Source organism: Prunus mume, linkage group LG1, assembly GCF_029339155.1.
Source record: "Prunus mume cultivar Tortuosa linkage group LG1, ASM2933915v1, whole genome shotgun sequence".
Classification (NCBI taxonomy): Eukaryota; Viridiplantae; Streptophyta; class Magnoliopsida; order Rosales; family Rosaceae; genus Prunus; species Prunus mume.
Window position 1 is genome coordinate 5,201,612 of NC_142698.1, and position 14,422 is coordinate 5,216,033.

Genomic DNA, 14,422 nt, shown 5'->3' on the forward strand with positions numbered 1-14,422 from the left:
TGAAATTGGAGAATTCAGGTTCGTAAGCTCGTTCAAATGAAGTGGATGGTGTATCGCATAGCTTTAGCCATTGGATTTCACACCAAAAACCCACCAAATGACTCCTCCTACCGTATTATGGTGTTCCCCAAGTTTTGAACACAATCCGATATCCATTGGTCCTTGAAATCGGATAATTCAGGTTCGTACGAAGCTCGTTCTAAAATGAAGTGAATGATGTATCGCATAGCTTTAGGCATTGGATTTCACTAAAAACCCACCAAATGACTCCTCCCACCATATTATGGTGTTCCCCAAGTTTAGAACACAATCGATATCGATTGGTCCTTGAAATCGGATAATTCAGGTTCGTACGAAGCTCGTTCTGAAATGAAGTGGATGGTGTATCGCATAGCTTTAGCCATTGGATTTCACACCAAAAACCCACCAAATGACTCCTCTCACCATATTATGGTGTTCCCCAAGTTTTGAACACAATCCGATATCGATTGGTCCATGAAATCGGATTATTCAGTTCGTACGAAGCTCGTTCTGAAATGAAGTGGATGATGTGTCGCATACCTTTAGGGATCGGATTTCACTAAAAACCCACCAAATGAATCCTCCCACCATACTATAGTGTTCCCCAAGTTTTGAACTCAATCCGATATCGACTGGTCCTTGAAATCGGATAATTCAGGTTCGTACGTAGCTCGTTCGGAAATGAAGTGGATGGTGTATGGCATAGCTTTAGCCATTGGATTTCCCTAAAAATACACCAAATGACTCCTCCCAGCATATTATGGTGTTCCCCAAGTTTTGAACTCAATCCCATATCGATTGGTCCTTGAAATCGGATAATTCAGGTTCGTACGAAGCTCGTTCGGAAATGAAGTGGATGGTGTATCGCATAGCTTTAGCCATTGGATTACACTAAAAACCCACCAAATGACTCCTCCCACCATATTATGGTGTGCCCCAAGTTTTGAACTCAATCCGATATCGATTGGCTCTTGAAATCGGATAATTGTGTTCGTACGAAGCTCATTCTGAAATGAAATGGATGGTGTATTGCACAGCTTTAACCATTGGATTTCACTCAGAACCCACCAAATGATCCCTGCTACCATATTATGATGTTCCCCAACTTGTGGACTCAATCCGATATCGATTCTTCCTTGAAATCGGACAATTCAAGTTCGTACGAAGTTCGTTCTGAAATGAAGTGGATGGTGTATTACACAGCTTTAGCCATTTGATTTCACTAAAAACGCATCAAATGACTCCTCCCTCCATATTATGATGTTCCCCAAGTTTTGGACTCAGTCCGATATCGATTAGTACCAAATCGGACAATTCAAGTTCAACGAAGTTCGTTCCGAAATGAAGTGGATGGTGTATTGCATAGCTTTAGCCATTGGATTTCACTCAAAACCAACCAAATGACTCCTCCCACCATATTATGATGTTCCCCAAGTTTTGGACTCAATCCGATATCGATTGGTCCTTGAAATCGGACAATTCAGTTCGTACGAAGTTCCTTCAAATGAAGTGGATGGTGTATTGCACATCTTTAGCCATTTGATTTCACTCAAAACCCACCAAATGACTCCTCCCACCATATTATGATTTTCCCCAAGTTTTGGACTCAATCCGATATCGATTGGTCCTTGAAATCGGACAATTCAGAGTTCATACGAAGTTCGTTCTGAAATGAAGTGGATGGTGTATTGCACAGCTTTAACCATTGGATTTCACTCAAAACCCACCAAATGACCCCTCCCACCGTATTATGATGTTCCCCAAGTTTTGGACTCCATCCGATATCGATTACTCCTTGAAATCGGACAATTCAAGTTCGTACGAAGTTCGTTCTGAAATGAAGTGGATGGTGTGTTGCACAGCTTTAGCCATTTGATTTCACTCAAAACCCACCAAATGACTCCTCCCACCATATTATGATGTTCCCCAAGATTTGAACTGAATCCGATATCAATTGGTCATTGAAATCGGAAAATTCAGGTTCGTACGAAGCTCGTTCTGAAGTGAAGTGGATGGTGTATCGCGTAGTTTTAGTGATTGGATTTCTCTAAAAACCCACCAAGTGACTCCTCTCACCATATTATGGTGTTCCCCAAGTTTTGGATATAGTCTGATATCGATTGGTCCCTGAAATCGGACAATTCAACCGTACGAAGTTCATTGAAATGAACTGGATGTTGTGTCGCATAGCTTTAGCCATTGGATTTCACTAAAAACCCACAAATGACTCCTCCCACCATATTATGGTGTTCCCCAAGTTTTGAACTCAATCCGATATCGATTGGTCCTTGAAATCGGATAATTCAGGTTCATACGAAGCTCGTTCTAAAATGACGTGGATGGTGTATTGCACAGCTTTAACCATTGGATTTCACTCAAAACCCGCCAAATGACCCCTCCCACCATATTATGATGTACCCCAAGTTCTGGACTCAATCCGATATCAATTGCTCCTTAAAATCGGACAATTCAAGTTCGTACGAAGTTTGTTCTGAAATGAAGTGGATGGTGTATTGCACAGCTTTAGCCATTTGATTTCACTCAAAAACCCACCAAATGACTCCTCCCACCATATTATGGTGTTCCCCAAGTTTTGAACTCAATCCGATATCGATTGGTCCTTGAAATCGGAGAATTCAGGTTCGTATGAAGCTCGTTCTGAAGTGAAGTGGATGGTGTATTGATAACTCATATATTTATACATTTATACCATCCATTTCTAGTCTATTTGTGATGTTTTTGAGTTAAACATGTTGCGTTTTACCCTATTTTGTGTTAGTATGCAGTTGCACCTACTTTAGGATCAAGTTGAAGGCAAAAGAAATCAAAACATGTCATTTTTGGAGCTAGCCATTATTCAAACGTGGAAACAAATTTCGTGACCTGTTTTGAAGTCCAAATAAAGATCCAAAGCGAACCTGGGTTGTTTAAAGACTAAGAGCATAATGGGAAAGCATTGGGGATTTCTAGCCTGATTTGGAGGTGCCAAATAAGGCAAAAACGTGCAAAATAAAGGCTGATTTATTAGGATCTCTTTGGAATATCGTGACCTCTTTTACCCCATAAAAACTTGCCTTTTGGCCACTTTCACAGACCCTATTTATTTTGGACGAATTTCACAACCCTAGACATCCTTCTTTTGTCATTCTCCTTTCACACACACTTAAACCCTAGCCGCCCATATATTTCCACCATCAAGACTCACCTGCAGGAGGCTGTTCTTGGAGAAGTTCAACATCAGAATCGGTTCAAGGGTTTCCTCTAATGCATTTATTTTCACTCATGTTGTTTATTTTCGTTTTAATCTTTGTGAACATGATGTGTAACTAAATTCATAGCTAGGAATTTCGATGTAGCCTTGCAACATTGATCTATGTTTCTAAGTTAAAGTATTCATTCATCAATCTGCTTCTTGTTTCATTCATTTGAATCTATTGTTAAATTTGTTTGTCAATTTTAATGTTTGATCACCATTAGGGTTGCCTACAGATTATCTAGTCAAGGTTATTGTAAACATCATGCTTAATCTTGGTAGACGTGTGAATGAATGAAGAGAATGCTATGCAAACATTCTGCCGTGTGTTTTCTTCGGTTCTTTAACGTTTTCTCGCATGTTAATGACTCTTAACCTGGAACCAAAGTTGAACATCCCAATTAGGTTGCAGATTAGGAGAATTTGATCAAAACCACACATTATATGGCTGATCATATATATGTAAAACGAACTCTGGAAACAAGTTGGTAGTTGAATATGGTTTAACTTTATAAACATGGAATTGGTTTTGCAATGGTGAACTCGAAATCCCTGGTCTCATCCCTATTCTTCTTACATCAATATCTCATTTGCTGCTACATTCTTCTTGCATTTTAAGTTATTTTTCGTTTACAACACAAACTACTCTCAATTTGTCACTTTCACTTTTAGTTAGGGTTCTTTCAAAACTAATAATTTATAGAGGTCCAATCGGTCCCTGTGGTTTGACACCCTTACTTGTACCATTATACTAACCATATATTGGCACTTGGAAGGAACACAACAAAATTTTGGTGCCGTTCCCGGGGACTGATATCAGTCCTCTGTGTGATTGCTTGTTCTCAAACCCTAATTTCATTTTATTTTTGTTTGTCAGGTAGTATATGTCAGATACACTTGCCGAAATAGGCCAAAGACTTGAACGGTTAAAGAGCAACACTTTTGAGAATTCAGACGCTAGTACCCGGACTAGCCGTATAGAAAAGGACAATAGTTCTTCTAGCCCAGCGAGTGTAGATTCTTTCGATAACTCTAACTCTAATGGAGAAGAAGAGATGGCTGGCAATAACGATGACAACCGAGCTTTGGAAGATTATGCTCAACCGGTTATACCAAATTCACCTTCGTGCATCTTGCTGCCTCTGAAGCTAGAAATTATGAACTCAAATCTTCTCATTTTCACATGCTTCCTTCTTTTTATGGTTTACCTAACGAAGATCCATTATCCCATATTAAGGAATTCTACAATGTTGTGAGTGGTTTACCTTTGCAGGGAGTGAGTGAAGAAAATCTGAGAATGAGGGTTTTTCCTTATACATTGAAAGATAGAACAAAGAATTGGCTAATGACTTTGCTTTGGTTCGCTCACCACTTGGGATCTGTAGCTAAGAAGTTTATGGAGAAGTTTTTCTCAACTCAAAAGACAGCCACGTTGAGAGGGCAAATCTTTAACTTTAAACAAGATGATGGAGAACCTTTCAATGAATGTTGGGAGCGTTTCAAAGGCCTGTTGCTGCAATGTCCACATCATGGGTTACCTCTTTACTTACAAATGCAAATTTTTTATGATGGACTAACCCAAACATGTCAATCAATGGATAAGGCAGGTGGAGCTTTGAAGAAGAAAAATGCGCAAGAGTCATATAACATTTATGAGATGTTGGGATCTAATGCTCAACACAAAGATACAAGAGGTAAACGAGTTGGAATGTATGAAATGAGTTCTAATAATGATCTTGCTTTGCGGTGGCTAGTTTGGAAAAGAAGCTCGATTCATGCTCAATATGGCGCCTAAGATAGCTGAGGTGTGTGCCATTTGCAACATACCAGGTCATCCTACTTATCAATGCTCACTAGTGAGGCTTATCTGAATTCGTTCAAGAGCAAGTGAATCTCATGAATTCTTACAATCGAGGCCAAGGAATGACCCGTTCGAACGACCGACCCAAATTCCACTTTGGAATCCGGTCGAATCTCGCAAAATCGACACCTAGTGCCTGTGGGTCGTAAATGACCAAAATGCCCAGAAGCGATAACACAAACTCGGGCCCTATCTCGTGGCTGCGCGCTGTAATAGGCTGCCTCACCCTTTACGAGGATCAAGCCACACGTAGTTCTTTCCTCTAGGACCTATAACTGGTTTGTTTTATCTGTAAACCCCACTCTAGGGCTGACATTTCTGGAGTATCCGGGACTCCGTTTTACGATCCGTCAAATACGATACGATCCTGGGAAAGTCTAGATTAACATACTTGAAAATAACTACGATCAAACGGTTCAAACATAGTGAACCCGGAAATCGCACAGTAGGCGAGATCCGTTCGGGGTTCAAACGATATCCGAATTAAGATCCGCGAAATCCTACGCGCTCGTGAGGACTAGGAGATCATTCTAGGACTGACTGTGGTCCCCATCTTACTGCCCACGCGCCGCCACACGCGCGGCAGCGCGTGGTGCCTAAGCGATAACGCTTCGCCGGAAAATCTCAACATCTCGGCTCAAGACTCCTATCCTAGGTAAAACACCCTATTTGGAGCCACTTTTGTTCTTGGACCAACCCCAAAAAGTGGCCGGAAATGGCCGGAACAGTGACTCGAAAACCGGCTGAAACCTAACTCGTAAATCGAGCTATTTACGCTAGAAATTTCTGAAATCCTACCCAACCAGCAGCTAGAGCATGAAAAATAGCTAGAAAACCATACCTCACTCGTCCGATTTGGTGGCCGGACGACGGAGAACGAACGCTTGGAAGTTCTGTCAAAAACTGTCCAGCGCCGCCTGTTTCGTGGCTGTTTCCGGCGACTATGGCGGCGGATAATGGCGGAGAAGGGCTGGGGTTGGAAGAGGGAAGTTTTGTGGTTCATTTGGCACTGGTATTGCCTGAATCGGGGGTCGGAGCTGAGAGGAATCAGCTCAGAAAGTCGGCTCCTCCTTTGCGAAACCCAGAAAAATCTGGGTTTATAAAACTGAACTTCGAAATATTTACGGTTATGCCACTGAACTTCTTTTGATCGTAACTCCTTCGTTACAATTCCGATTTGAGTCCACTACAAGTCTACGAACTCGTTTCGTCGCGCTCTACGCAACGGTACAACTAAAATCCCCAAATTCCTTCCCGATCAAAAAGTCAACTTTTAAACTAATAAAATATTCTAGGGGTATTTTAGTCTTTTTCTCAAATAAATTAATAGTTAAATATTAATTTTAGGTTTGGGTTGTTACACGTTCTCCAATACATATAACCCTGGTTGGAGAGATCATCCCAATCTCTCATGGAAGAATAACAATCAATTTCAAAATTTCCAACCAAAGCCTGCCGCTACGCTTGAAGATACGGTCAAAATGCTAGCTCAAAACACTGTTCAATTCCAGCAAACTACCAATAGTACTCTCCAACAACATTCAGCTGCTCTAACCAAAATGGAGACACAATTAGGTCAGATTGCTGATGCTTTGAGTCAAAGAGAACCCGGGAAATTTCCAAGCCAACCGGTGATACTTCAAAGGAACCAATAGCGAGCCAAAGCGGTCATAACACTTAGAAGTGGTAAGGTTATTAATAATAGAGTTGGCAATGAAGTTACTAATGAATCTGATCATGTGAATGCAGGCCCCACTCAAGAAGAGCATGAGAAACCGAGTGAAGATCCAAGCAATGCCACTTCTTCGTATGAAGCTCCAAATTTTCACAAGGCTGAAAAACCTTACACTCCTCCAATTCCATTTCTTGGAAGACTTGCCAAAAGCAAGCAGGATAAGTCATTTAAAGAAATTTTTGATATTTTAAGTAAAGTGAATGTTAATTTACCTTTGCTTGATGTCATTAGGAATATGCCAACATATGGAAAAATTTTCAAGGAGCTAAACACTTATAAGAGGAAGTATGGACCTAATGAGAAGGTGATGGTGTCTGAAAATGTGAGTGCTGTGCTTCAAAGAAAGCTCCCACCAAAACTCAAGGATCCGGGCAGTTTTTCTATCAATATCACCATTGGAGACAAGCTAGTTGAAAAGGCTATGCTTGACTTGGGGGCGAGCATCAATTTAATGCCCTATTCAGTGTACCTTCAATTAGGTTTGGGGGATTTGAAGGCAACAACTATTTCATTGCAACTTGCCAATCGATCAGTGAAATATCCAAGAGGTATAGTGGAAGATATCTTAGTTCAAGTTGACAAACTAATTTTGCCTGCTGATTTTGTAGTGTTGGACATGGAAGAGGCTCCTATACATGATCGTGAGTTACCTATTTTCCTTGGGAGACCCTTTATGGCCACGGCAAAGACTATCATATATGTGCAAAATGGTCTCCTCACCATGACTGTGCTAGGAGAAACTGTACAATTCAAAGTGTTTGAATCTCTTTCTCACCCTTCTAGTTCACTTGATTGTTGTTCGATTGATGTGCTTGATTCACTTGTTTTTTCTAAGTTTTTGCTGGCACAATCCAATGATCCATTACAATATGTTTTGAGTCAATCTCAAGATGACTTTGATGAAGAAGTGCCCATGGAGATGGTGGCAGCCTTGGAAGCATTAAAACCATATCCCTCCACTTTTTCATCTCTTATAGAGCCATTAGGACCATCTGCCACACATCTGATCCCTGCTGTTGTTAAACCTCCAAAACTTGAGCTTAAACCACTTCCATCACATCTAAAATATGCTTACCTAGCTGAGTTTGAAACTCTCCCAGTTATCATAGCATCGATCTCACCCCTTTGGAAGAAGATAAGCTAATTAGGGTGCTAAAAGAGTTCAAATCAGCCATTGGTTGGTCTATTGCAGATATCAAGGGAATAAGCCCTACCATGTGCATGCATCGAATTTTATTGAAGGAGGGAGCGAAACCAACTCGTGAACCACAAAGAAGGCTCAATCCACACATGAAGGAAGTAGTGAGAGCTGAAGTGTTGAAGTTGCTAGATGTGGGTATCATATACCCGATTTCAGATAGCAAATGGGTCACTGTTCACGTAGTGCCTAAGAGGATTGGAATCACAGTGGTAAAAAATGAGCATAAAGTGCTTGTTCAAATGAGACCTGCAGCTAGTTGGCGTGTTTGCACCGATTACAGGAAGTTGAATTCGTACACTAGAAAAGATTATTTTCCTATGCCTTTTATTGATCAAATGCTTGAGCGATTAGCTGGTCACGCATATTATTGTTTTCTTGATGGATATTCAGGTTATAATCAAATTGCGATTGCTCCGAAGATCAAGAGAAGACTACATTCGCCTGTCCTTTTGGCACTTTGCATATAGGAGGATGCCGTTTGGCCTTTGCAATGCCCCAGCAAAATTACAAAGATGTATGCTGGCAATCTTTTCAGATATGATTGAGAGATTTATTGAGGTATTCATGGACGATTTTTCAGTTTTTGGTTCTTCTTTTGATACTTGTCTTAACCATCTCTCTCTAGTGCTTCAAAGAAGTCAGGAAACAAATTTGATTCTTAATTGGGAAAAGTGTCAATTTATGGTGAAACAAGGTGTTGTGTTGGGGCATGTAATATCCAGCAAGGGTATTGAAGTTGACAAAGCAAAAATTGACATCATCTCAAATATGGCAGCCCCTACTTCAGTGAAGGGAGTGAGAAGTTTTCTAGGACATGCTGGTTTTTATCGTTGTTTCATTAAGGATTTTTCCAAGATCACTCATCCATTGTGCAATCTTTTGGCCAAAGATGTTGTATTTCACTTTGATAAAGATTGTATGAATCCATTTAATACCTTGAAACGTGAACTAACCTCTGCTCCTATCATTATGGAACCAGATTGGTCTTTGCCTTTTGAGCTCATGTGTGATGCCTCTGACTATGCTATTGGTGCTGTTTTAGGTCAAAGAGTAAATAAGCTGCCACACGTAATCTACTATGCAAGTCGGACATTAAACGATGCTCAACTCAATTACTCTACAACTGAGAAGGAGTTGCTTGCTGTTGTTTTCGCTTTAGAGAAATTTCGTTCATATCTTGTTGGCTCTAAAGTTATTGTTTACTCTGATCATGCAGCTCTTAGGTTTTTGTTGACCAAGAAAGATGCTAAACCACGTTTGATCAGATGGATACTCTTGTTACAAGAGTTTGACCTAGAAATTCGAGACAAGAAAGGGAGTGAAAATGTTGTTGCTGATCACTTGTCGCGCCTTGTTGATGAAAACCATGGAGATGGACAAATTTTGCCTCTCAACGAATCATTCCCGGATGAAAAACTCTTTGTCATCCAAGATAAAGAGCCATGGTATGCTGATTTTGTCAATTATCTTGCTTCTGGTGTAATTAGAGATGATTTGACTTTTCAGGAGAGAAAGAAGTTCTTTTCAATGGTGAAACACTACATGTGGGATGAGCCATATTTGTTCAAGTATTGCCCTGACCAAATCATTCGAAGATGTGTTCCGGAGAGTGAGGAGCAAAGCATACTAACATTCAGTCATGCATTGGCATGCGGAGGTCATTTCAGTGCCAAAAAGACAGCTTTGAAGGTTTTACAATCTGATTTCTTTTGGCCTTCATTATTTAAAGATGCTTTTGATTTTTGCTCTAAGTGTGATAGGTGTCAGAAAATGGGGAGCATCAGTCGCAGGAATGAAATGCCATTAAACAACATTTTAGTGGTAGAGCTGTTTGATGTGTGGGGAATTGACTTCATGGGACCATTCCCATCTTCTTTTGGATACATATACATACTAGTGGCAGTAGATTATGTATCAAAATGGGTTGAGGCAACAGCTACACGAACTAATGATCACAAAGTTGTTTTGAATTTTCTCAAAGATATGATTTTCACTAGATTTGGAACTCCAAGAGCTATCATTAGCGATGGGGCAGTCACTTCTGCAACAAACCTTTCGAGGCATTGATGAAGAAGTACAACATCACACATAAAGTGGCAACTCCATACCATCCTCAAACCTCTGGACAAGTGGAAATCAGCAATAGAGAAATAAAGAACATCTTGATGAAAACCGCCAGCCCTACAAGGAAGGATTGGTCACTAAGGTTGAATAATGCACTTTGGGCGTATCGAACAGCATACAAGACCCCAATTGGAATGAGCCCTTATCGACTGGTGTTTGCAAAGGCATGTCATTTGCCAATGGAGCTCGAGCACCGTGCATATTGGGCCATAAAGAAGTTCAATTTTGATCTCAAAGAAGCTGGTACAGTGAGGAAGCTCCAACTCAATGAGTTGGAAGAGCTCAGAAATGAATCATATGAGAATGCAAGGATCTACAAAGAACGAACCAAGCTCTACCATGACAAAGCAATTCTTAGGAAGGAGTTTCAACCACGTATGAAAGTACTTTTGTATGACTCACGTTTGAGACTTTTTCCAGGTAAATTGAAGTCTAGATGGGTTGGACCATTCAAAGTGCTTCAAGTATTTCCCCATGGAGCTATGGGGATAGAAAACATCAAGAATGGGACCCGTTTTAAGGTCAATGGACAGCGTTTGAAGCCTTATTTGGAGAATGTTTCACAGGAGCAGGTTTATGTAGTTATGGATTCTCTCGAGTTTATGACAACTTAGACACACTACCATGTCTTGCCTAGACATTAAATAAAGCGCTTGGTAGGAGGCAACCTAGCTGGGTTTGTGTTCTTTCCTTTTATTTGTGTTAGTTTTTAGTTTTTATTTTATTTCATTCCATCTACACTGCCAATTTGCATTGCATCCATTCCATTCATTTTTTTTAAGCATCGAGGACAATGCTTAGTTTAGGTTTGGGGGTATGGGATTTTCGTTTGTTTCTAGTTCTGGTTAAAGTTTGCTTTTGCTTACTAATGTGAATGTATATGAGGGCTATGGTTTACAATGAGGACTACTGTGTTGTCATGAAAAAGTTCGTATCATTATTTTTTTTTCAAAGCTGTTACTCTTGGAATCATGGTGGTTAAAGTATCATGCTCAAATTCGGGAAGAAGAATTGTGGAGACTACCCTAGAGAGTGATTTTGAGCCTATTACTTCTTTGAGAGGGTTTAAAGTGTTTGTACTCCTATCTTTTTGCTTCAACTTCATTTCAAATGATCTCATTATTTTTGTTTGATTGAACGCTAAGAATTGTTCTCTTTCGCAGATACCATGTGTTTGGTAACACTCATGAATGAACTCATTGAGATGATGTTAGGCTATGCATGTCTTAACCACCAAAAGGCCTAATTTCTTACCTTTATGTGTGTGCCATTACCCCATTTTGAAGCCAATCATTTTTAGCCATTTTCTTTTCTCACATTTTTTCCCCATATCCGTTTATCTCAATATGAGATATTTAGCCCATTACAGCTATACCCTATAGTTTGGGGAATACCAAAGTGATGAAGACAAAGATAATTCGAGCTCTACATAAAGAAAGTGGTGTGTACCGAGGTATGTGTGCTGGCAATTGTAGAAAAAAGAAAGAAAAAAGAAACAAAGTTTTAGAAAAGAAAAGAAAAAAAATCAAAGAGGATGTAATTTCTAAATCCTTCCATTATCGCACGGATCCTGGATGCCACGAACAAACAACAAAGATCAATTCAAGAGGAGAGCTTGCTGCTTTCACAAGGAAGACACTTTGGTATGTCCCAAGCTTTAGTATTTCCTATCCTTTCTTTCATAGCCCCTAACCTAAGCCTTAACATTACAAACCTTGTGAAAGACCAAGCTGATCTTTGAGGATGTATTCATGAGTGCTGCTAAGTATGTGTGCTATCCATATTCTTAGTGTTTGATTCCCTTCATGAGATCTATCTAGAAATTGTGCTTTTATTTCATATTTCATATGTGAGGATTTTGATTTCCTTTTACATAACTTCACTCACATATGTTTGAGGAGAGACTGTGCCTTAGGATCTGAGTGAAAATTTGAGTGATATCTGTGAGGACTAGAGTTGAGGCGATTTCTATCTTTGGCATTTGAGTATGGTGTCTTTGAAGTCATGGGACATGGAGTAATTATTTTTTACACTTTATGATATGATTCTTTCAAAGTGGCAGACTAGTGGTTTGAATGTATGACTAAGCTTTCATTGGTTCTTATTAGTTTGCTATAAGTATGCTTTAACCAATTTGTTTGCAAGTATGCAGATGTTTGTGGGTGTCATCACTGTAAACCCTCAGGAGACACAACTCCTCCTACTAGGGACACCTAGGGGTTTAAAGGTTTGGGGGTATTTGATAACTCATATATTTATACATTTATACCATCCATTTCTAGTCTATTTGTGATGTTTTTTAGTTAAACATGTCATTTTTGGAGCTGGCCATTATTCAAACGTGGAAACAAATTTCGTGACCTGTTTTGAAGTCCAAATAAAGATCCAAAGCGAACCTGGGTTGTTTAAAGACTAAGAGCATAATGGGAAAGCATTGGGGATTTCTAGCCTGATTTGGAGGTGCCAAATAAGGCAAAAACGTGCAAAATAAAGGCTGATTTATTAGGATATCTTTGGAATATCTGACAGCCTCTTTTACCCCATAAAAACTTGCCTTTTGGCCACTTTCACAGACCCTATTTATTTTGGACGAATTTCACAACCCTAGACATCCTTCTTTTTGTCATTCTCCCCTTTCACACACACTTAAACCCTAGCCACCCATATATTTCCACCATCAAGACTCATTGCAGGAGGCTGTTCTTGGAGAAGTTCAACATCAGAATCGGTTCAAGGGTTTCCTCTCATGCATTTATTTTCACTCATGTTGTTTATTTTCGTTTTAATCTTTGTGAACATGATGTTTAACTAAATTCATAGCTAAGGATTTCGATGTAGCCTTGCAACATTGGTCTATGTTTCTAAGTTAAAGTATTCTGTTCATCAATCTGTTTCTTGTTTCATTCACTGAATCTATTGTTAAATTTGTTTGTCAATTTTAATGTTTGATCACCATTAAGGTTGCCTACAGATTATCTAGTCAAGGTTATTGTAAACATCATGCTTAATCTTGGTAGACGTGTGAATGAATGAAGAGAATGCTATGCAAACATCCTGCCGTGTGTTTTCTTCGGTTCTTTAAAGTTTTCTCGCATGTTAATGACTCTTAACCTGGAACCAAAGTTGAACATCCCAATTAGGTTGCAGATTAGGAGAATTTGATCAAAACCACACATCATATGGCTGATCATATATATGTAAAACGAACTCTGGAAACAAGTTGGTAGTTGAATATGGTTTAACTTTATAAACATGGAATTGGTTTTGCAATGGTGAACTCGAAATCTCTGGTCTCATCCCTATTCTTCTTACATCAATATCTCATTTGCTGCTCCATTCTTCTTGCATTTTAAGTTATTTTTCGTTTACAACACAAACTACTCTCAATTTGTCACTTTCACTTTAAGTTAGGGTTCTTTCAAAACTACTAATTTATAGAGGTCCAATCGGTCCCTGTGGTTCGACACCTTTACCGGGGACTGATATCAGTCCTCTGTGATTGCTTGCTCTCAAACCCTAATTTCATTTTATTTTTGTTTGCCAGGTAGTATATGTCAGATACACTTGCCGAAATAGGCCAAAGACTTGAACGGTTAAAGAGCAACACTTTAGCCATTTGTATTGCACAACATTAGCCATTTGTTTTCACTCAAAACCCACCAAATGACTCCTCCCACCATATTATGGTGTTCCCCAAGTTTTGGACTCAATCTGATATAGACTGGTCCTCGAAATCGGACAATTCAAGTTCGTACGAAGTTCGTTCTCAAATGAAGTGGATGGTGTATTGCACAGCATTAGCCATTTGATTTCACTCAAAACCCACCAAATGACTCCACCCATCATATTCCGGTGTTCCCCAAGATTTGGACTCAATCCGATATCGATTGGTCCTTGAAATCGGACAATTCAGTTCGTAAGTTCTTTCAAATGAAGTGAATGGTGTACTGCACCGCATTAGCCATTTGATTTCACTCAAAACCCACCAAATGACTCCTCCCACCATATGATGATGTTCCAAAAGTTTTGAACTCAATCCGATATCGATTAGTCCTTGAAATCGGACAATTCAACTTCGTACGAAGTTCGTTCTGAAATGAAGTGGATGTTGTATCGCATAGTTTTAGCCATTGGATTTCACTAAAAACCCACCAAATGACTCCTCCCACCATATTATGGTGTTCCCCAAGTTTTGGACTCAGTCTTATATAGACTGGTCCTTGAAAT

The 14,422-nt window shown here is 39.6% G+C and overlaps 1 non-coding gene across 1 annotated transcript; it reads right to left on the minus strand.

The window, feature by feature from the left end:
* Positions 1-4,703: 4,703 nt before the first annotated feature.
* On the minus strand, positions 4,704-4,810 carry LOC148920810 (small nucleolar RNA R71). The gene has a single exon (XR_016123415.1). It is a non-coding gene; the product is annotated as a small nucleolar RNA R71 (small nucleolar RNA).
* Between the last annotated feature and the right edge of the window lie 9,612 nt (positions 4,811-14,422).